Genomic DNA, 22,643 nt, shown 5'->3' on the forward strand with positions numbered 1-22,643 from the left:
CTTACCGCGCCCAAGGTCCACCGCAGTATTGTTTTTCTTTGTCAGGAGTTTGTGTTTGGTTCAGATCCATCAATCGTCACTTTCCATAAAGCCCATATATTCGTAAGTCGTTGGTAACAAACTTGACAACAAGTGCACCAGCTAGCCCATTGACCTTTTACCTGCTAAGGAAAAAGGTCATGTTAGTCAAATAAATTATAGTAAATCACTTTACATTTATTACACCTGTCTTCCTTCGCATTCACATCTCCCCTGTGCCCTCTGGTTCCTGCGTTAAAGAGAAAAAAGTACAAAGAGGTTACTGGCCGCTCCAGGCCCACACCCCCCAGGTATGGGCAGGGGGGCCTATTTGGGTCCTCAGGTGTCATTGTCTTCGTCGTTGCCTGAGTGTTTCAGGGCCTCCCCTGAGTGCCTGTGTGAGGGTACAAGGGACCCCTTTGGGTCTTCAGGTTTCGTCTTGACTGTCCTCTTCTAATCCGTCCAGTGCAGCGTAATCCTGCAGTAGACTGTGGATCATCTTTCGGCAGGCCAGGGCTGTGTCTCCTTCTTGCCTACTACCAGGTGGTTTCTGGAAAACAGAAGAACATATTTGAAGCAGCACAGGAGCCTCAAGCAGCCCTGGGGATTTCTGAGTGCATGTGTCACCAGGAACAGACCATACATCACTGAGTCTGTGGTGATGCATGATGTTGGTATGGAGGCCCTAAACTCTATGGCTCGGGCCTTCAGCAGGTGCTGTGCTTCTGCATACTCGCAGAAGATTTGGTAGGTCATCTCGTCTGTGGTGCCCCCTCTTGGGCAGAACTTGTATCAGTTGAGCCCTCTTGCATGCTTGAAGGCTCTCACTGGCTGACCTCTTTGACTGGCCATCCAGGTGATATCCTTGTGGTGGTACGTCAGGCACTTGGAGGTGATGGTCTCCCACACGTAGTCCGCTGTGGCAGAGGGGAGAGCACTGATCGGTTCACTGATGTCCCTTGTACGTATCTGGCATTGGACGATCTTCAGAGTCCTATCAGCCAGGTCAGAAGCCTCCAGTCTAAACTCCTTGAGAAACTTTTCCACTTCCTTGTAGAATCATGGAGTGTCCCAGTTGTAGGGGACAGTACTCACCCACTTTGCCCATCTGAGGCGACTCCACGTTGGCAACAGGAAGAAGTGTGCCATCCAACAGTTGGCATGGCTTTTATCTACGGTTCTCAGGGTGCTCCTCATACAGTGGCACACAAAGATTCCCTCAGGATGGTGGCGATGTCCGGCACTCCCTTGCCTCCCTTATTGTGGGTCTTGAACATCATCTACCTCTTCACCTCTATCTTCGAGCTCCAGATGAAATAGAAGATCATTCTCGTGATGGCCTTGGCTAATCGAGGCTGCACTGGCCACACTTTACTCCAGGGGTCTCCAACCATTTCACTAACAAGAGCTAATTATGTTCAATGACAATCATCCCGAGCTTCTAATAGTGTTTGCGTTTTACACATCAGACAAGATTTCATTAGTGTCCACGCTATGCAAGATTACCAGCCGTAATCACCTCGGTGCAGGATTTCCAGCAGTAATGTGAAAAAGGCTTAGTCAATTTGGAACATCTTTACCAACGTAATTCATAACAGTCACAGCTGCGGTGGCCCCAGGCACCAAGTTAATATTAATATTACTAATAAGTAATTAGAGATAAGTCTCCCAATGCTGCATGATTTATCATTCAAATATCAGCTTTAAATATATTGTGAAAATTACGGGTTCTGAAATACACATTTTCATATCAAATACACAGTTTTCAATTTTAGTATACATGCATCAATTCAACCAAATAAATTCTATTAATATAGCAGGCTGCACTGCACACAGGAGAGCTACTCACAGGTAGCTGGAGAGCTACCAGTAGCTCATGAGCTACTTGTTGGAGAAGCCTCCTTTACGCTTACAAATACAAGTCACACCTAATATAATTACACAATATGCGTAATGAATTTTCAATTAACTAATTATTATACATTAACATTAATTATTATTATAATTAATTTCCCAAACACCCTTTACTCATACAAAATCCACAACACACCCAAAACAAAAAAAGATGAACGTATTACACAATTTACATAACTATTTATCAATTAAATAATGACATATAATAATACATAATTTGTAATTATTTATAATTAATTTACTTCCCACCCTATACCCTTACACAACCCACAACCCGCAAGTAAAACAACTTTAGAAGTATTAATTATACAATTAACATAAATAATTATCAATTAAATAATTATTAATAATTAAAAATAAATGATTAATTAATTATAATTATTTACTTCTCACCCTGTACCCATACAAAATGCACAACCCACACCTTAAACTTAACTTAAAACAAAATTAATTATACAATTTACATAAATAATTATCAAATAAATGATTAGTAATAAGTACAAATTAATTAACAATGAATTATAAATAAGTCTTCCTGATTTCCATTTTTACAGATAAATACAGACATAAAACAATGTATTTAACTGTATGTATTTATTTTTAAATGCAGATAAAAACGGAAATTGGGTTGTCTTTGAGTGATTCTGAATACTGTCAATCATGACTGCCAGGCCAAAAGCTGTGCGGATTGACAGACAATGGATTAACAAAATAAAGGAACTTTAGTAAAGAGCCTTAAACAGCAGTAGATTTGCACAAACTTGATACTAAAATGTGCAAGTTTTCTTAGCAGTACGTATTTTATCATCTGACTGTGTATATATTGTGAAACTTGTCAGGCGTTCAGGCTTAGAGTGTACATTAACTGGTTAAATAAATGCAGAAATATACACATTTCAGCTTCATTTTTTCACAAAACCTAAAATAAATATGGATAAATACAGGTGAAATTAGCAAAAAATAAATATGGATAAATACAGACGGAAATAACAAAAATATAAATACCATAAAACCGGGAGTCCTAATTATAATTAGGGCTCCTGGTTTTATGTTATTTATTTTTTGGGCATTTCTGTCTGTATTTATCCATATTTATTGTTTGCGAATTTTAACTGTCTTTATCCATATTTATTTTTAGGTTTTGTGGAAAAATTAAGCTGAAATTAGTATATTTCCACATTTATTTAACCAGTAAATATGCACTCATACTTGAAGGCCTACCATGCTTCAATGCTGTAAACATCTGCAAAATATAAATCAATGCACTTAAATGGAAAAATGCAAATTTCAGAATCAAACCTTGTGCATATCTACTTCTGTTACAGCCTCTTTATTAAAATTCCTTTCTTTTTTAGCCCCCTAACCTATCAATCCACACAGCCATAGGCCTGGCAGTTATGGCAAAGTGTATTTAGAATTACTCAAAAAGCAACCCAATTTCCGTTTTTATCTACATTTAAAAATAAATATAGACAAGAAAATAAATATTTTCTTTCTGGATCTATCTGTAAAAATCAGTAAAAACGGAAAACAGGGAGCCATAATTATAATTAATTACCTTCCCACCCTTTACCCATACAAAACCCACAACCTGAACCTAAAAGTTAACTTAAAAAAAATAATAATTATACAATTAACATAAATTATTACCACCTAAAAGAATATTATTTAAAAATTAATTATTAATAAATTATAATTAATTTACGTCCCACCCTGTGCCCCATTAAACCCCACATCCTACTACTGTACTAAAAATGACAAAAAACGATTACATTACATTTAAAAACTACAAAAAATGTACAAACTATATTAAAAACATTAACAATATTTAGACAAACAATTTGTAACATAAACAATTAACATATATATTAAAATACACAAAAATAATTAAAAGGGGTTGACCATGTCAAAAAGGGAAGCTTTCCTACAGTCCAAGCATCCACTAGTTGCTTGAACCCCAATATTTCCCCTACTACTCCCCCTCACAGGGAATCCAAGAGAATAGAGACGTTTGCTAAACGAAGGTTCTCCTCAGCCAGTCTTGCAATTAGATCTGTGAATACATCATAATTCCTCAGCAGATATTTGCATGCACTATGGGCAGGGCTACTAGAATAATGCGGCAGGAGAGGGCCAAATTAAGTGGCAGGGTTGAGTAAATTATGTGGCAAGAAACTCCACATTTTGCGGTATAAATCAGCCAACTTTTGGAGCAGTATTAAAAGAGGTGTGTTAAATAAAAGGCAAAACGGAGGAAACAATAGAAAAAAGAGAAGGACAAAAGTAGGGAAAGGAATGAAAACTATGCCGCTTGCAGAGGTTGTTCGTGTTCTTGTTCCTGGACTTTGACCCTGACTCTGGTGCTATTATTGTTTTTGCCTGCACTTGTGTCCTGAAGGCTTGGGCTCTGGGATTTCGCCGCAGTGAGTGGGACGGGACTGCGAGGACCAGCAGCCCCGTAACCACGCACAGCTGAGTGCCTCTTCCCGCCCCCTGCCTGATTCTATATAACTAACCCAGACCTTCGCTGCGCAGGACGCACGCCGGGAGAAGCCCGGGACAAGGGCGGGACCGTCTGAGGCCGTCCGAGGCCGATTGAGGCTGGGCTGGGCCACCCCTCTAAGTTCAAGATCTATATTGTAAGACTTGATGTTTTAATGATTTAATATTTTTACAAATTACTGATTTTAGGGTAATTAGAAGTTTTAAAATTAGATCTGGTTTATTACTTAATATTTATTATTTACTTGGTTAATAGTTCTTATACCTGCTCTTTTTTATTATCATCCTAATTCTTTGAGCACTTTAGCCAAATGGCGCTTCGTTCCGGGAAAGGAAGAAAGGCTGTGCCCAGTACTATTGGGGGTTCAGTGACTGGTACCTACGCTCGACTAGTTTATTGTATTGGAACACGAGATTGCCTTAACCGAGAAACGCCTTTCTCTAGACCCGTTATTCTCCAAACGTTCATCTTTGGGCACCAATAAGTCTGCGGTCACACCGGAGCAACATTTAGCTAAGCACGCCATGGGTGATGTGAGCCCTAGAACAAGTTTAATATTGGTAGGTTCTGAGGGATCTGCTGCTGCCAATCCTCTGAATATATCTATAGAGAGTTTTCCTTCTATAGAAATTAGGCGGGGGAATACAACAGTGCCATCTTTACCTAGTCTCCCCAGTATAAAAAAAATCTGACTGCTGAGCCAAAAGCGAGTAAAGGTATCAAGGCTCAGCAAACATTGGGGAAAAGATAGCGTGGAGGTGGCCCCCAAAAGGAAGAACAGCGAAAATAATCAAAACCTCTCGGCAGACCCCCTCCTTAACTAGTAATGAGTACCTTCCTAACTCCACTGTGGATATAAGTTCCCAAAAGTTTGATCAACCGCTAGTTCAATTAGTTGCTAAACGACCAGATGATGGCCTTTTTGATCAAATTGAACAACTAGTGAAATCCTTGTTGTTACCACTTTTGGAGAGAATAAAGTTAATAAACGTGAATTTGGGAAAACTAGAAAAAGTTGTTAGAGCGAACTCTAGCATGCTTGAAAAAGTTGTGGAGAGTTTCCAGGGACCCAGTTCCATAGTTTATAAACACCAGGATCCTGGTCCCAGGATCAATGCTAAGGACTGCCCTCCAAACATAGTTAGCGTTGTTGGTAGCGATAAAAATAGGAACACATCTCAGTTCCGAGCGTCCCACTGAACTGAGTGATCCTTCAAACCCTATTAGGTTGGGTGACAAAGTGTTGGGTAGGGAGGAAGGTAATTACCGTGTAAACAGTGAACGGGCAGATGAGACGACGACTAAAAGGATTAATGCCCAAGGTAAAGAGAGTGGGAAAAAGCATCTCCCCCGTATCAACTTCCCTCCTGAATCTGTCCCGTACACGGTAATCTTGGCCGGAGTCCCGGGGATTAATGAAGACAAGGTGGAATCTCATAGAGAGCTGAAAAACAAGGTTATACACTGGCTCAACAGGAATAGATCACTCCCAGCCTACACAAATGCAGAAATTGTACATGTAAGAAGGGTGAGCTGGGTGGGATGTAGACCAAAAGATATAGAGGGAGATTGCATAATTGTAAATTTTTGAGATCCTAGGGTGGTCAGGTTTATTTGCTATGAAGCAGGGATAGGAGGGGTGGGGGAAATTCAATCGATAGGTTTAAATTATTTTTATACGTGAGTATCCCCCTCCCAAATAAGTTACCCCAACTATAGTCAAGAAAAGAGACCACATAGACAGAATCTTGAAGGTAGAACTGAGTTTTATCCTCCCCTGGCCAATCGCTATGAAATACTCTCGGGGTTGTAAGGGGTAGACTGACTTAAGATTCATGCCAAAGGGTCTAAAGAGGTCCAGTCCCTTGTAATAAAACGTTGGGAGGAATAAAAAGTAGGGTTCTGGAAACTGAAGCAGGATTGATGATCTCTGATAGTGTCCCTCATATGGTGGGTATGGGTCTAAGTTTGCCATCCCGACCCCCATTATCTCTAGGCGAAATCGGTTTGGTGGATATAATGGGAGTCCGATTGGATGAGCGAACCCCGAAAGGAGGGTTCCATAGTCCCCGGGTTATGGAGCATCAAGTGGGGGAGGGTTGGCTAACATGACCTCGACCCCGGTTAATATCCATAAAAAGGTAAACCCCACCGATGACAAACATATATTCAAAATTATCTCCTGGAATATTGCAGGCTTACAGAGTATAACTTCAATAGCAGAATGGTCGGAATTAGTGGAAGATCATGATATCCTGATTTTCCAGGAGACTTGGGCTGTGGACTCCATCCACCGCCCTGGGTATTTAAATTTTCACAAATCGGCGGTAAGAGCTAAAAAAGGTAGACCCTCTGGAGGCCTATTCATTTGGGTTAGACAATCACTCAACTACAGACCACTTGAAGTATTGGAAGAAAGCCCTGATATTCTTGTTATCAAACTGAAACGGCCCAACCAATTAGATTTGCTTATTATTAATGTGTATGTGAGAAGTCAACCTGGAGGGAGGGGTTCGGCAACCTTTCTGGAGTTTGACTCTTTTTACAATTCTGTGGGGTTGGACTGCCACGTGGTCGTAGCAGGGGACTTTAACTGTTCGTTTGAACCCCTAAACCATGAAGGCGGGTCTCTCTTGGCTGAGGAAGATGCTCTATGGAATATTCCCCACCTTGACTTGAAACCTTTAAAGAAGTGGACAGAAGCAGCCCTACAGTGGATGGGCTTCTGCCTGGAGCGAGGCTTGAGAGCAGTAAATGGACGATCAACTTCCGACAGGATTGGTAGGGCTACCTTTGACAATGTTATTTGTTCAAGTCGAATTGATTATATTTTATTAAGGATAGAGCATTGGTCTATACTTGATGATATGACAATACTTGATCGACCAGAGAGCGATCACAACCTGCTTGCATTGAGTCTTAAATTAGGTGGGGGGCCCAAGACCAATAAACAAACTGAGATAGCTACTGCGGACGCCCGGCTTACAAATGATAGGCGCAGGGTATGATGGGCCAAGGTCATTAGTGACCCCAAGACACTAGAAAAGATCACCCAGGAGGTATCATGCACTTTGGGTGCCCTGAGATCACTTCCCACTCAGGAAGATATAATAGGGAAGACAACAGCATTCCATGAGCAGCTTTTTATGGAATTAAAATCCCATTTTTCTAAAATTTGTAAATCTACAAAATGTCCAACACAAAAGTCTGGGAATTCGTGGTACAACAAATCATGCCGTGTAGCCCATGGCTCACTGGTGTTAGCAATTAGGTTCCGTAATATTGCAGATATTAGGAAGGCCAGGCTAAACTATCGTAAAGCCCAAAGTAAGGCGCAAAAAGACTGGGACGACCAGCACTGGCAAGAGCTTTTTGAGGCTAGCAGGTTGAAAAACCAGACTAAGTTTTGGCACATTGTAAAATGGGGAAATTCTGTGCACTTTGAAGTCCCAGAAAATCACGTGTCACCTCATGACTGGGTAGAGCATTACCAGTCTTAGTTTAGGGGACTGGAACAGGAGAACGACCCCACTCTTGGTGATATATCTCCCTTGCCTATGTCATCTCCCCAAACTTTATTGTTTATTGAGAAAGAGGTAGAGGATGCATTGAGAAAGGTGCAAGGTGGTAAAGCCCCGGGTATGGGCTGTATTCCTGCCGACCTTTTTAAATATGATCTAACAAACTGGGTGCCTTATATCTCTTTTCTTGCTAATGCAATTGTGAGGGGGGCATGTATTCTAGATTCCTGGCACGGGGCTGAGATCCTGCCTATATTTAAAAAGGGAGATCGCTCAATACCAGGGAACTACCGCCCAATAAGTTTAATAGATGCAGTCCAGAAAATTATTGCAAGGATGGTGTTGGCAAGAACCAGTCCTGGATGGAACTGGAGGAAGTGCTGAGTCCCCTACAAGCCAGTTTTAGATCTTGTATTAGTACGATCGAGCAGGTTTTTAGATTTATCTTAATTTATTGGAGGGTCGTTTGGCTAGGAGGTGGCACTATTTTTACCGCTTTTGTAGACCGTAAGTCTGCTTTCAATTTAGTTCCCAGAGTCAAGTTGTGGGGGGCCCTAAGAAATATGGGGTTGCCACAGGAGCTTTTAAATTTGGTGATTAAGTTGTATGAAGCAAATTTTGCACAGGTTCGATAGGGTAAACAAGGACAGGTCACGGAGAGATTCCCCGTGTCTCGTGGGGTATGTCAAGGGTGTGTACTAGCGCCGCCCCTGTTTTTGTTGTTCATTAACAGGGTCGTGCAGTACTTTGAAGCTTGTCCAACTGATGCTCCTGCTTTGGGTGGCGTGAAGTTTCCGTTACTTATATTTGCGGACGACACCTTAATCCTGTCAAAAACTCAGAAGGGCTTGCAGGTAGCATTAAACAAATTTGAGGAATTTTGTAAAGACAACGACCTACAGGTTAATATAACAAAAACTAAATTTAGGGTTTTAACAAAAAATAGACCGGTGAATGGGTATGTTACTATGAATGGACTACACCTAGAACAGGTAAATGTTATGACATACTTAGGGGTTGTCCTGGAGAGTAGGCTTAGATGGAAGCCTCATGTGGATACGCTTTCTCTTAAATTTGCTCAGCTAACGGGATGCCTAATCAAAGAACAGAGGTCCTCATTAACTAAAAGGATAGGCCCTGACTTAAAAATTTATAACGCCAAAATAAGTTCAGGGATCCTGTACGGAGCGGACTTATGGGGTTTAGCCGACCTGTCCAAGTTAGTTAGACTTCAAAACAAATTTCTTAGGACTCTAGTAGGCCTCCCTAGCTTGAGTCCCATAAAGCCTCTTTTATTGGATTTAGGGTGTCACGCAATTGATGACGTGGCACGCTTCAAGCCGGTGGCTTTATGGAGGAGAATCTGGACAACCCCTGAACTGGCACTTTTGCCAAAGAAATCCTGGATGTTAGATCTGTGGTGGGCTCAGGTAACATTCCGTGGTTTAAAAGAGTAAGATTATTATTAGAAAACATGGGTCTGAGCAATTTGTGGACCGATCCGGCAAATGCTCTGTTTCCATCTAAAAAAGCTTATAAGGAAATATATTGGCTCACAGTCTGCCAGCAATATATAGACCAGATTAATACCTCTTTTTCTGTCCGGCAAGTTTTTGGAACATAAACTAGATCCATCCCTAGAAGAATACTGGGACACCATCACCAAGAGTAGTCATAGGAAGCTATATCACCAGTTGAGGATTGGCTCCCTTCCAATAAGATCGTTTACAAAAAAATGGAATGGGCAAGTGGACGAGTTCTGTCCTTGGTGTGCTGAACAGAGGGAGACAATTGGCCACATTTTCTTTGTATGTCCTGCCTATTTAGCCCCTCGAAATAAGTGGCTCAAACCTATGTGTAAAAACCTGGGTACGCGGGCGGGGCTAGAGGCCTTAAGGATTATGAGGACAGACACAAGGGAGCCAGTGGTAATTGCAGTAGAAACATTCTTGGGCTGGATGTGGATTATTAGAGCCAAACCGCGATGATAAGGGTTGAATTTGGTATTTATCGTATTTGTCCAAAGAAAATTGAATCCGAGGAAAGCTTTTACTCATATTTAACTAATTTGCGTATTATGTTGATAACTGCACCTTCTTAGCACTTTTATATTTCAGTATTTTTGTATTTCTTGTGTAAGCGAATTGTATTGTAGGTATAAAATGCACTGTTCAAATGTTTTTTAAATTATCATGAAGTGTTTTAGAGAATGGTGATTATTTATCTTAAATGTTGTCTTTTATGATGAAATACTCGAAATAAAGACCCATGAAAGGAAAGTAAAGGAAGAAAACTATCACAGAAGATACCAGGGATGAGAAGAAGTGCAATAAGAGGAACACCAAAAGAAAGCAACATATACAATGAAGTAAGATATGAAACAGCAAGAGCAAATGACAGAAAGGAGGGGGAGGAAGGAAGAAAGAAATGCGGAATGTGGAGATGGTTGTAAGAAAGATGGAAGCATCTGTAGATAGAAAAATAACAAAAAGACAAAACAAAGCAGATGGCAAGATAACCCATCTTCTTTGGGTGAAAGGATAGAGGCAGTAACAGAAAAGGTGAATAATGGGGGAAAGAGCATGAGAGGGACACCATAACATGGAGGTCAAGTGAGAGTAGGAGGAAAACAGGGGGAGAGGAATAGAGCTATTTGGTGCATGGTGGATGAGTAGGTGACAGGGTGGCTAGAGATGCAAAAGTATGTGTAAAAGATGCATGAAGAATAGAGAGGGCTGAGGAAAGAAACAAAAACTTGAGCGAGCTGAAAGGAAAATTGGGAAAAATACCATGAAAAGAAAAATGGATAGGTAATAAAGTGTCAGTTTGAGAGATCACGATGTATGGAAATGGTAGATTATCACGCTGATCTGTCGTTGGCTTCCTTCGCAACTGACATAGGGTCTGCACTCTCGATGGCAGACGGTTGGGGGGAAAGGGAATCCCACTATAGCGAAGTCCACTCATGGGTCACAAATTTCGTTGAGAGAAATGTTGATGGAATAGTGTGCTGGGTGGCATTGGGGTGCATGGTTTAAGTGTACCAAGGTTCAAAAGGTTTGTGTTCTTTACAGTTGTACTGAATAATCACTGAGCCAGCATTGGATACAAGTGACTATCATGACTGTATAAACAAGGATATTTTATGGCTTATATATGTTTCTGCAAATGATATGAATATATCTTTTTTTTAAAGTGTCAGTTTCTTTTTTTTAATTTTAAATTTATAACATTTATAAATATACATACAGTGAACAGGGTTTACTTTGTTTGGAAAACCTTCTTGTAAGGTTACAAGGTAAGTGGTACATGGTGAGTGTTTCGGATGCCCCCCTTTTGCTGCTTATACAATAGCTTATAGGCTGGGAGTATTGTAGGAGAAGAGAAAGAGATGGATGAGATTAAGTAAAGAGAGAGAGAGATTATAGGCTAGGTCAGGCAACATCATTTAGCATCTTGGCAGTGGATTAACATTTCTGCTAGATATTAGCTCATTCAAATTGTTCATGTCTTAAAGCGGGTCAAAGGTGACCAGGCACTTGTCCAGGGATTTCCTTAGGTCTCTGGAGGTGGTTTTCCAAGGTGAGTATTTTATAGTAGAAGCTGGAAGATGACCGTGAGACTGAGAGAGGGCAGAAATCCAAAGCTACAGTGGCCACTAAAGAGGAAAAGAAGAGGCGAGAAAATGACAGATGTCATTCCTTGATAGCATCCCAGTAGTGAAACAGCCACAGCTTTACTTCCAATGGTTGCCTGCGTTGTGTCTTGCTGCAGCTCCCTGGCATCAGCGTGCCTGCACCTCCCTTCTGCACTGCTGAATTTCACCCAGCTGTGTGTCTGTTGACTGCCTCTAGCTGTCCCTCTCATGCAGGGGCCTGTTTTCGACCTCATGGTCACAGGTTCAAATTCCAGGGGGTCCACTCAGCCTTTCATCCTTCTTAGGTCGATAAAATTAGCACCATTGAGTTGGGTAACAAGAAACATCTGTTATTCAGCACCAAGAGACCGATGGGTGAACGTGCGCTTTACAAATACTCTTCTAAAAACAAATGAACTCTTCTAAAAATCACGGCTAGGCGTTCCAATGTTGTATTTGCGGCCTGGTGGTGGCTGGCATTCGTAAAGATGCACCATTGGGAGTGTGAACATGTCTGGGTGTGGACTGACGAATATCCTAGATGAGGGACTAACCAGATCGGCCCCAGAGGAGAGAAAGGGTAACAAAACTCTCAAAAAGACATCCACAACAGACAAAGGACTACTACAAGGGAAGCTTGTCTCCATATAGGATACTCGGACGACCATCTTGGACTAGTCATCCACTGAGGTGGCCTGCTTAGTCTAAGGGCTACTTGTAGCTAATGCACCGACTGATACTTCCTATTTTCCTGACCGCAGTGATATGTATTACTATATTCCTTAACTGTTTCCAGCACACCTCACTTTTTCTGCACCAATTGCAAACGCAATTGCTACCCATATATTTCTGCCTCGTACAGAAGCATTATACTCTATATATTCCTAACTGTAGTTTGCACGTCCCACTTTATCGTCAACGGTAATGCACCGTTTGCTACCTCATACATTTCTCTTTTTCTTTTGCTGCTCGCTAATACCACCTGCTGTGCCATTTAGTCTGTGTCATCTAAATCTATGTGTGCAATTGTATTCTGTCACTGTACCTTACTTATTTTGACTACGCACTATTGGCTCCCTCGATTGAGTTATTCTTTATGGTCTGCACAGTCTATTTTATTCATGTATTTTTCTCAGTGCTACATTCTCACATAGACCTGTCACTGATGTAACCTGCACATACATTGTCCCTTCCCGTATACACTGACCACTACCGCATATGTGTTATCTGCTTGCATTTTTCTGCACCCTTATATCCTTATTGCGCACCCTATACTTGTGCAACTCGCACCCACCTCAAGTGTTAATCTTGTATGCACCGAGTACTACCTCAAATACCTTGCCAACGCACTAGTGTCAGTCAATCCTGTATGTACCAATTACTACCTCAAATACGCGCACTAGTGTCGCTCCCAATTATCTCACTATTATTGTCTGCAGCGGTACTCTGCGCATAACATTAATGTGCACGCACTAGTATCACTTTAGGCCCTTGCAACTGTTTAGGACAGTGCACCCTCCCCCCTACACCCTCACTCCTACACCTACCTAGACTGTCCTCCCATTATGGAACCTATCGGCAACCACACATACAAAATCAACTACCCACCTTCACTCACCAAACAAGCCGCTAAACGCTTTAAACACAACCTCCTGAGGTCCCACCCGGAAACTCCTTGTGCAGACACCTACTTCTCACCAGTCAATGGTTCACTGAACATTGATATTATCTTCCACACCACACGCAGAGCCCAATGGAGAAACACGTTCCGCACCTTACTCACCGTCGCCACCTCCAGGAATTTCGCGCATGGCCTAAAACTCTCCATCACTCCATCACAACTCTTCCCGGGCAAAACAACCATAACTATATACAATAACGGAATTATCCTAATTCAATCCACTGACAAGAACCTGGAACTACTAGACAAGCTGTTCCCCACGTTCAAACAGCACCTCGCCAGTCATCGGACCCCCACTCATAGCACCCGCAGGCCTATCACCCCTGAATTCACAGCCCCCAACAACAACACTTCTAACCTAGCTCAACCACAAATCGACACGCACCTTCTCTCCACCCCCTGCACCTTAGACATTCACCCACCCAATGCAGCTACCTCGCTCTCCACATTTACAGACATAGATCCCACACACACACATTCCAGCGGCACCCTCTCCCCCTCCTACAACCTCACCTTGTCACCCTCCCATACCACACCCACTCCCGTCACCCCTGACGCCACAGCCTCAAACCACTTTCACTCTAACCCAGCCCAACCCCAAAACAACATGCACCTCTCCTTTACTCCCGACACCCCAGTCACTCACCCATCTACCCTCTCCCCCCCTACAACCTCACCTTGTCACCCTCCCATACCACACCCATTCCCGTCACCCCTGACACCACAGCCTCAAACCACATTCATTCTAACCCAGCCCAACCCCAAAACAACATGCACCTCTTCTCTACTCCCGACACCCCAGTGTCTCACACATCTACCGTATCTACCTTCCTCCCGTCGAGCAGAGACATAGATTACTTACCCGCTTACACCAACCGCCTCACCCCTTCCCCCCACACTCCAGCCCTCATCCCCTTCACCACCCCTGATACCACAGCCCCCACCCAAAAAGACATGCACCACCCCTTTACTCCCGGCACCTTAGTCATTCTCCCACCTACCGTAGAGACCCCACATCCCTCAAGCACAGACATAGATCTCTCTCCCTCTTACAACAACCACCCCGCCCCTTCCACCTACACACCAGCCCTCATCCCACCTACCGTAGATACCCCACATCCCTCAAGCACAGACATAGATCTCTCTCCCTCTTACAACAACCACACCACCCCTTCCACCTACACACCAGCCCTCATCCCCGTTCCTCTCATCCCCGTCCCTCTCACCCCTGATGCCACAGATCCCTCCAGCAACAGGCCTATTCTAGATCAACATCAGACCGACACACACAAAGGCAAACCCCACCCTTTACCCCCACCCATTCTCAGCCCCCACTTTCTCCCACTAACCAATCACACAGAACACGCCACCCCCATCAACTCAACTCGACCCCATCTACAATCCCACTCCCCTCCCAGGCTCACCCCCCACTACCCAACACCCACCCCCGCCACCACTAATAAGTGCACATCCTCCACCCTTCACTCTACGCCCTCCACCAATACTCTCATCCGCACCACCAACCTTTCCCCTATGTCATCCACGCCTGACCCTCCCATCCCCACCTCCAACACATGTCCCACTGCGGACCACATTACGGCCTCACTCCTTCAACTCAAAGAAGACATGCACATCATCAAACAACAACTACTCTGTCTATCACACTCCAGCCACCCCCCACCCAACACCCTCCACCAGATCAAACAAGACATTCACATCATCAAACAACTGCTCAGAACACACCCTAGACATCACTCACGCGTCTCCACCATCACTTCCCCTCCCAACTGGTCCCCCACCCGGGCGGCGAACTCTCGCACTCGACCCCCACCGCACTGGACCTCAATCCCTGCTCTCAATCGTGAAAACCGCCCCCATCGCTCCTGCAACCCTCTCTCGGACCTAGACACATTCATCCTCCTCCGCTCCTATGACTCAGCTCCCCTCAGCAACACACCCGACACTCTCACTGCCATACCTACGATTCACTCCAATCCCCTTAGACCCCCCACACTGAACAACAGAGTCGCTATCCACAGTAACCTGAGTAAAGTCCCCCTCGCTCCAGAACATCCTTCCACCCTTGACACACCCCGTCTCAAATGCACTCTCCTAAACTGCAGATCAGCCGCTAGACACTCCACCGCTATCGCCGATCTCATCCTAAAGTTGGATCTTGACTTAATCATCCTGACTGAAACTTGGCTAACAGAATCTTCTACACCTATAATGGACATTCTGGTTCCCCCCAACTACCACATCACTAGACTTGACAGGTCTGGCAATAAAAAAGGTGGCGGAATCGCAGTTATATACAGGAGCAACCTCTCTGTCCTGAAAGTTCCTTCCCCTCCCCTACCCTCCCCAACGTCCTATGAATACATCAGCCTAGATATTATCAGTGAGGGCAAACCGATCTGCACTCTTCACGGCGTTTACCACCCACCCGGTGACAACCTCACCTTCTCCCAACAAATCATGGACATGATCTCAACCAACTCAGGGCGGCAACTCACACAAATATACCTTGGGGACTTCAACCTCCACTGGAACGATCATAAGGATGCGGTGGTAAAAGGCCTGAAGAATTTCCTTAACGCCCTAGACCTTACACAAATTTGCAACAGTCCAACACACAAGAAAGGCTCTACCCTCGACCTTATCATCTCCAAAGAGGCCTCTATCCAACTCGAATCTATCCAACCCTGTGACTGGTCGGACCATCATATTATCACGTTCTTCATCAATGAAAAAGTTAAATTTAACCCTATTCAATCCGCCGGGCCCAAAGTCTGGAAAAGAGACATGAAAAAACTAAACTCAGACTCTCTGCCCCCAAACAGCTGCAACCTACTACTTCCTCCGGCTGGCGTTAAGGACGTCCAATCCCTGACTGATCACTATCTTAACAATATGACCGCAATAATTGATGAAGTCGCACCCTTGCAGCTAAAAAAAGCCACCACAAAAATCTCCAATCCCTGGTACGACGGGAGTCTCAATGACGATAGACGCGCCATGCGAATGGCAGAGCGCTCCTGGAGATCAGCTCCCTCTGCACTGAACTTAAAAAACCTGAAGAAAAAGAGAAATGCCTACTTCAGGAAAATAAAACGATCAAAATCAGACTTCTTCAGCCGTCAGCTCGACCAAGCCAAAAATCGTCCGAGAAAGCTGTTTGAGCTTATCCGAACACAAACCAAAGAACAACCCCAACCTCTCAACACTATATGCAAAGCTCCCTCCTGCGAAGACTTCGCCTCTTTCTTTAACCAAAAAACTGACAACATAAAGAATGATCTCCTTATGGACGCAAGCCTCTATCCCAAACCCCACCGCATAACACCCACTAAACCAAAAAACAATGCAACCTGGTCAACCTTTGTCACCTACACGGAAGAAGAAATTGGCAAACTGCTCAGCACTCTGAAACCATCCAATCACCTCACGGACCCCCTTCCTGCTAATGCTGTCAAGGTCCTTACCCCGGCGCTCCTTCCACTCTGGACCAAAATCATCAACAGCTCACTTCAACAAGGGATCATTCCCGACTCCCTCAAAGTTGGACAAGTAACACCTTTGCTAAAGAAACCTACAGCCGACCCCTCTGACCTAAACAACTACCGTCCCATTACCAACATTCCGACTCTGGCCAAACTGCTGGAAAAATGCGCACAAATACAATTGACTAAACACATTACTCAATTTGATCTTCTCAACTCTCATCAATCAGGCTTCCGAGCTAATCACAGTACGGAAACTGCCATGATTCACATAATCGACGACGCCCTCCAAATCCTAGACCATAACGATACCTGCCTCCTCATCCTCCTTGATCTCTCCTCCGCATTTGACACCGTCAAACATGAGAGCTTACTCGAACTATTAAACACAAGAATGGGCCTATCTGGAACTGTGCTCAAATGGTTCACTTCCTTTTTGCAAAACAGATCGCAGAAATTCAAGAGCAACAACTTGATGTCCGCTCCAAGACCCGTATCGCTAGGCGTACCACAAGGATCCTCCCTATCCCCAACTTTGTTCAACCTAGTTATGGAACCTCTCACAACCTTGCTGCAAGAATCTAATGTACACTTCCACATGTATGCTGATGACACCCAACTTTATCTCAAACTGCAATCACCCAAAGACATCACACTCCTGAACTCAACGATCAGAAGCACCCAATCCTGGTTGGCCACTAATCACCTCAAACTCAATGCCCTAAAAACAGAGTTCCTTCTGATCTCACCTCCAGCGAAGATCACTACCGCACAAATGTGGCTTAAAGACCTAACGGCGCTCAATGTCCAACCCACCATCGTGGACTCAGCGAAATCTTTGGGCATAACACTTGACACCAATCTCAGCATGCAGGAACACATCAACAAAGCAACTAAGGGAGCAAACTACCAAATCAACACCCTTAGGAAACTTAAACCTTTCCTTCCAGCCAAAGACTTCCAGACTGCGGTACAATCACTAGTCATACCTCGGATAGAATATGGCAGCACCGCCCTCTGCGGCCTCCCCCTAGCGACTACGGCACCCATAAGAGCCTCTCTAAACGCCGCAGCGAGACTTATCACTGGATCAAAAAAACACTCACACATTTCCCCGGACTTCAAATCATTGAACTGGCTGCCGTTTGAAGCCAGAATACACCTGAAAATAGCTTGTTTGACCCACAAGGCGGTCCACCTGAGCTCACCTAGATACCTCGCTCAGAAGCTGACGATTTCTGGAGGCTCCAGAAACACTAGAGGCACAAACAACCTTTTGCTAAAGCCTAAAAGATTCCGCAAGGAAAAAACTTTTAAACGCTCTTTCTCAGGAATGGCTCCCAGGATTTGGAACTCGCTCCCCCCTGAAACAAGGCTTATCACCTCCACCATACTTTTCAAGAGAGAAGTAAAAGCGATCCTCATGGCTAAATACACTTGAATGACTACTGAGGAATAACTACAAAGACTCGTTACTCATCTGTACTAATTGTTCGAACACTTATAGTTGTTATTCTTGACTTTTAAATTGATTTACTTGATTGTTTTATGATATCACTTCATGTACTGTTAACATGACTGATGTATCTGCGTATACATGCTCCCCTCCGCTGTAAAGCGCTCTGATATCTGCGAAGATCTTGTTCGCGCTATACAAAACTTTCAAAATAAATAAATAAATCCTTTTGAACATTAGATAATAGCTAAATACATTTTAGCCATTGGTGCAGCTACGGATGCAGGTAAGCTATCATATCAGCAGAGGGCACCAAAGACCTAATTACATCCAAGCATTAGTCTAGTTTCAAGTTTTTATCGAAGCTCTTTTTAATCAGGACCATTTGGAAGAAGAGTTAAAAAAACACAAGATTTGCGCACATTATTCTGTCCATCAACTGTTGTTTTTGCATTTGTCACCCCGAGTGGTATGCTCAGACGTGAGTCCCGTGCTCTCCATGCCACTTGAATCAAGCCATCCAGGCTGATGAGGGCTGAAAGCCCGAAACCTGTCCTTGGATGCTTGTTTCCAGTCCAGGGAGGACCTGGCTTGGCAGTTCGGGCTGGACTATTCCCATTGGGCACAGGGTCACGACTGATTTGCATATGGCTGGGTTCAAACTGGAATGGCATGCTGAGCAGCAAAAAAACGATGGATTTAGGCCCAGATCTCTGTACTGGGGTGAATGTATGACATTGTTCTGCATTCTGTCCAGCAACTGTTGTTTTTGCATTAATCATAGTGAGGGGAGCATGACGTACGCCCTCCACATGAATAGCTTTGAAACCACAATTGACCTTTGCTGTTTTCTTGGTGGCAGTGTTTAATTTGTAAAGGAATAAGTTCCAGGGCTCTTTTTGGGATACCACTGCAGCTTGCACCACACATTGCCCCCATCCGTTGGGGATGACATTACAAACACAGAAACTGACCAGTGCACACAGCTGTTGTTGTACTCATACCTAAATGAGCCAGACAGCGCCACCACGTGGCAGACTGTCATAGGCTCGGAGCTGACCATTACGTGCCGGTGCTGAGTACCGGAAAGCACTGGCTTAAAGTAGGCACTGTTTCTTGGGCATGGGAAGGTCACATATTGTGGGCGGTTGAGGTCACCCTATACCATAGCCTAGTTCCAGCACCTAATGCTCAATGAAGATGACCTCATGACCATCTTAAGAAGTGAAAACCAGCCATAGTTGGTGTATGTCATGCAAACCTGGTCACCGGTGCCACCGCACCTGCTGCACCATTGTGAGCAATGCCCTAGCTTTGCTGGCACTAAAAGTCAGGCTGGCCTTTACCAGGTAAATATACAGGTTGTTGAAAATATAGATTGTACATTAACGCTGCATCTCTTTTCCAATGTATGTGTCATGCCTCAGCTGAAAAAAAAAAAGATCCTCAGAGCCTGACAGTTTTTACAGCCGCATTCCAATCCATCTGTTTTTTTGCCCACCATGCAACTCCACATAATGGGTGTGATTCACAGTTTGGCAGACAGGGTACTCAGTCACAAATGTGCCAAATGGATGGTCCACCCACCCTGTGAAACCCTGGTGGTCTCCAGCAGAGCAGTTTTTTCTAAAGCAAACTTCTCTTTTTGAAGTTTGTTTCTGAAAAAACAAAAATGTTCGCTGAGCGTCCGTCTGAAACATGGCGACTGCTCAGCAACATTTCAGTGTCTTGTATGCTGCTGTGTTGGTATCTGTGGATGTTAAATGCAGGGTTCTGCTGAGGAAGATGGTGAGTTGTTCTTTGGTGACTTTGTTGCAGCTTCAGCAGGGAAGCGGTAGGCATGGTGGCGTACGGTGGCTTTTGTAAAGGAGACGTGAATGCAGTGGTGGTTGGCCCAGAGGAGTTCGGTGGTGTGGCTGACGGTGATTCTGTCACTGGCGGTGAAGATGGGGTTGAGCATGTGTCCTGGTCATTGGTGTTGTCCAGGTGAAAGTTGAGGTCGCTGAGTATGGGGTAGTGGGTGGATGCGAGGGTCTGGGGTGCCATGAAGTCGATTATGGCTTCGGTGAAGGGAGCCTGGGGGCATTGTAGTCTGTAGACAAGGGTGCTGCGGAGGGTGGTGTTCAGGTTGGTCTGGATCTGGAAGTGGAGGTGCTCCATGTAGGTTGTTGGGTCACCCGAGTGGGTGGTCAGGAGAACAGTGTTTTTGTGGCTGAGGCGATGTTTCCCCTCGGTCGGATGGTACGGTCCTTGAGGATGATCTTGTAGCCGTCGGGGGTGGCAGTGACGATGTCCAGCGCTGAGCTGGGGTTGGTCCAGGTTTCTGCCAGGAAGGCAATGTCAGGCCAGGCAGAGTCGAGGAGGTACAAACAAAACCAAAATGAATAGAGGCAAAGCAATCTAGATGGTTTATAGGGTGATGGTTGCAGTGCGTGCAGGGATAGAGTGAGTGGTGCTTTAAAATTGGCTACCAGGAAGACAAACACCTTTGGTTAGATTTACCCTGGTGTCAAACTAAAAACAGTGTGTGTGCAGCTTAAACAAATAACTGCATTAGTCCAAAGTAAGGTCTAATGGTATCAGCCGTGTCGATCAAAGTATGTTCTCGGCCTTCCTCAGGAACTAGATGATCAATCGCTACTGCAAAAATTGAATGTGAAATTTAATAACTAAATGCAACATATTATTCTCGAGTCAATGCGGTTGGATTAGATACAACCTACATTATCCTGTGTCTTCGTGCTTATATGAAAGGTCACAGGAATTTTTGGAGGAAAACCCGTAATTTGACAGGTGCACTCCTCACCTAACTTGGCCACAGCTCAGGACATGAGGCACCATCCTGTCCGTTGGTACCCCGGGCTGGACAAGAGCTGGAACCGGAGGTCTGAATCCGCGAAGGTCTATAAACTTTCCCTTGGACCCTCTTTATAAAAAATGTTCTTGTGAGAGTCGAGGAGGTCCCAGATCTCTGTGGTGTGTCTGTGGAGGGAACTGACCATGTGTCCCGGATTTACCCACACAGTCCCGGGTTTTCACCAGCTGTCCTGGCAGATTTGGGCAATTTTGGCTCATGTCCCGGTTTTTAGAGGGGTTCGACTGAAACCAGTGAGAAGCACTTATTAGGAGTTCTAAAGCTGTGCTAGTTAGCAGCTGTTTAAATGAACCAATTTAAATAACAGGTATGATGCTGGTTTTAGAAATTACATTTTATTTATTTTCTTAGTGCTTCTGTGTTCTTTTTTTTTAAAACAGTCTTTATTGATGTTTTACATTAATCCAGCAACCCACCCCCCCACCCCCACCCCTCCCTAGCACAGGCATGAACATTAAATAAATATATAAACATAAACATAATTATAAGCATAGGTCAGAATGAGAACACAAATTAAACAAAAATATGGTTTGTACAGATCTAAGAAGAAAGTAGTTACATCCTATACATACTTATTTAACCCGTATATTCAATCCATTGTGCTAAGGGGTTCCAAATTTCAAATCCTAACTTCTACTTGTTTTGACCCTTACGTTTATATATTGCAGTTTCCAAGCTATAAGTCGCCAGTAAGCGTGTTTGCCACTGTTGGAATGTAGGCGGATATGCATCAAGCCAAGCTGATACAAGACAAATTCTAAATACAGCCATTGCCACATATATCAAGCCCCTTACATGCGGTGGCCGTGTGTCAACACTTGCCCCAATTACGATTTCGGCGGTGGTTATCTCTATCTTATCTTGAAAGATTTTAGAAAGAAAAGTGGATATCTCCTGTTTTATAATAAAAAGTTCCCTGCAAGTTGCTAACATGTGTATTAAATCCGCTTCTGGTGATGAACATCGCGGACATTGAGTCCCCTTGCCTGTACTCCACTTAGCTATTTTTAGGCGTATAATAAAGTTGAAAAAAGGTCTTGTAGTATTGTGCCTGTAGTTTTGTTGAGACTAAGATTGATTGACACTGATCGAAACCCATCTGAATGGCGGATTCGGGAATCTCTAATTGATCCTGCCAAATTTGGATATGTTTATCCAAATCACCAGGCAGCATGGTAATCAGGTTAGTATAAATTTCCCCAATTTTAATTGTATTATTTTGTATAATCGTTTCCATTAATTGTATTTTTCGAAATGCGGAGTTACCACCACCCTTTTTTAAAATAAAATCTCTAATTTGTAGGTATTTAAAAAAATCACGATGATCCAGACCAAATCTCTTTTTTAACAGATCAAATGTACAAAACCCGATAGAGTTGTAAAATGAACCAAGTGTCGTGATACCAAGCCTGACCCACCGTTCCATGCATGCATCGGAAAAAATCTCAGGGAGGTTATGATTTCGATATATGGTTGTATAATGCGAAAATCTACCAATCCCGAGAATTGTACGTATATTACCCCATGCAATATAG

Source organism: Lissotriton helveticus, chromosome 11, assembly GCF_964261635.1.
Source record: "Lissotriton helveticus chromosome 11, aLisHel1.1, whole genome shotgun sequence".
Lineage (NCBI taxonomy): Eukaryota > Metazoa > Chordata > Amphibia > Caudata > Salamandridae > Lissotriton > Lissotriton helveticus.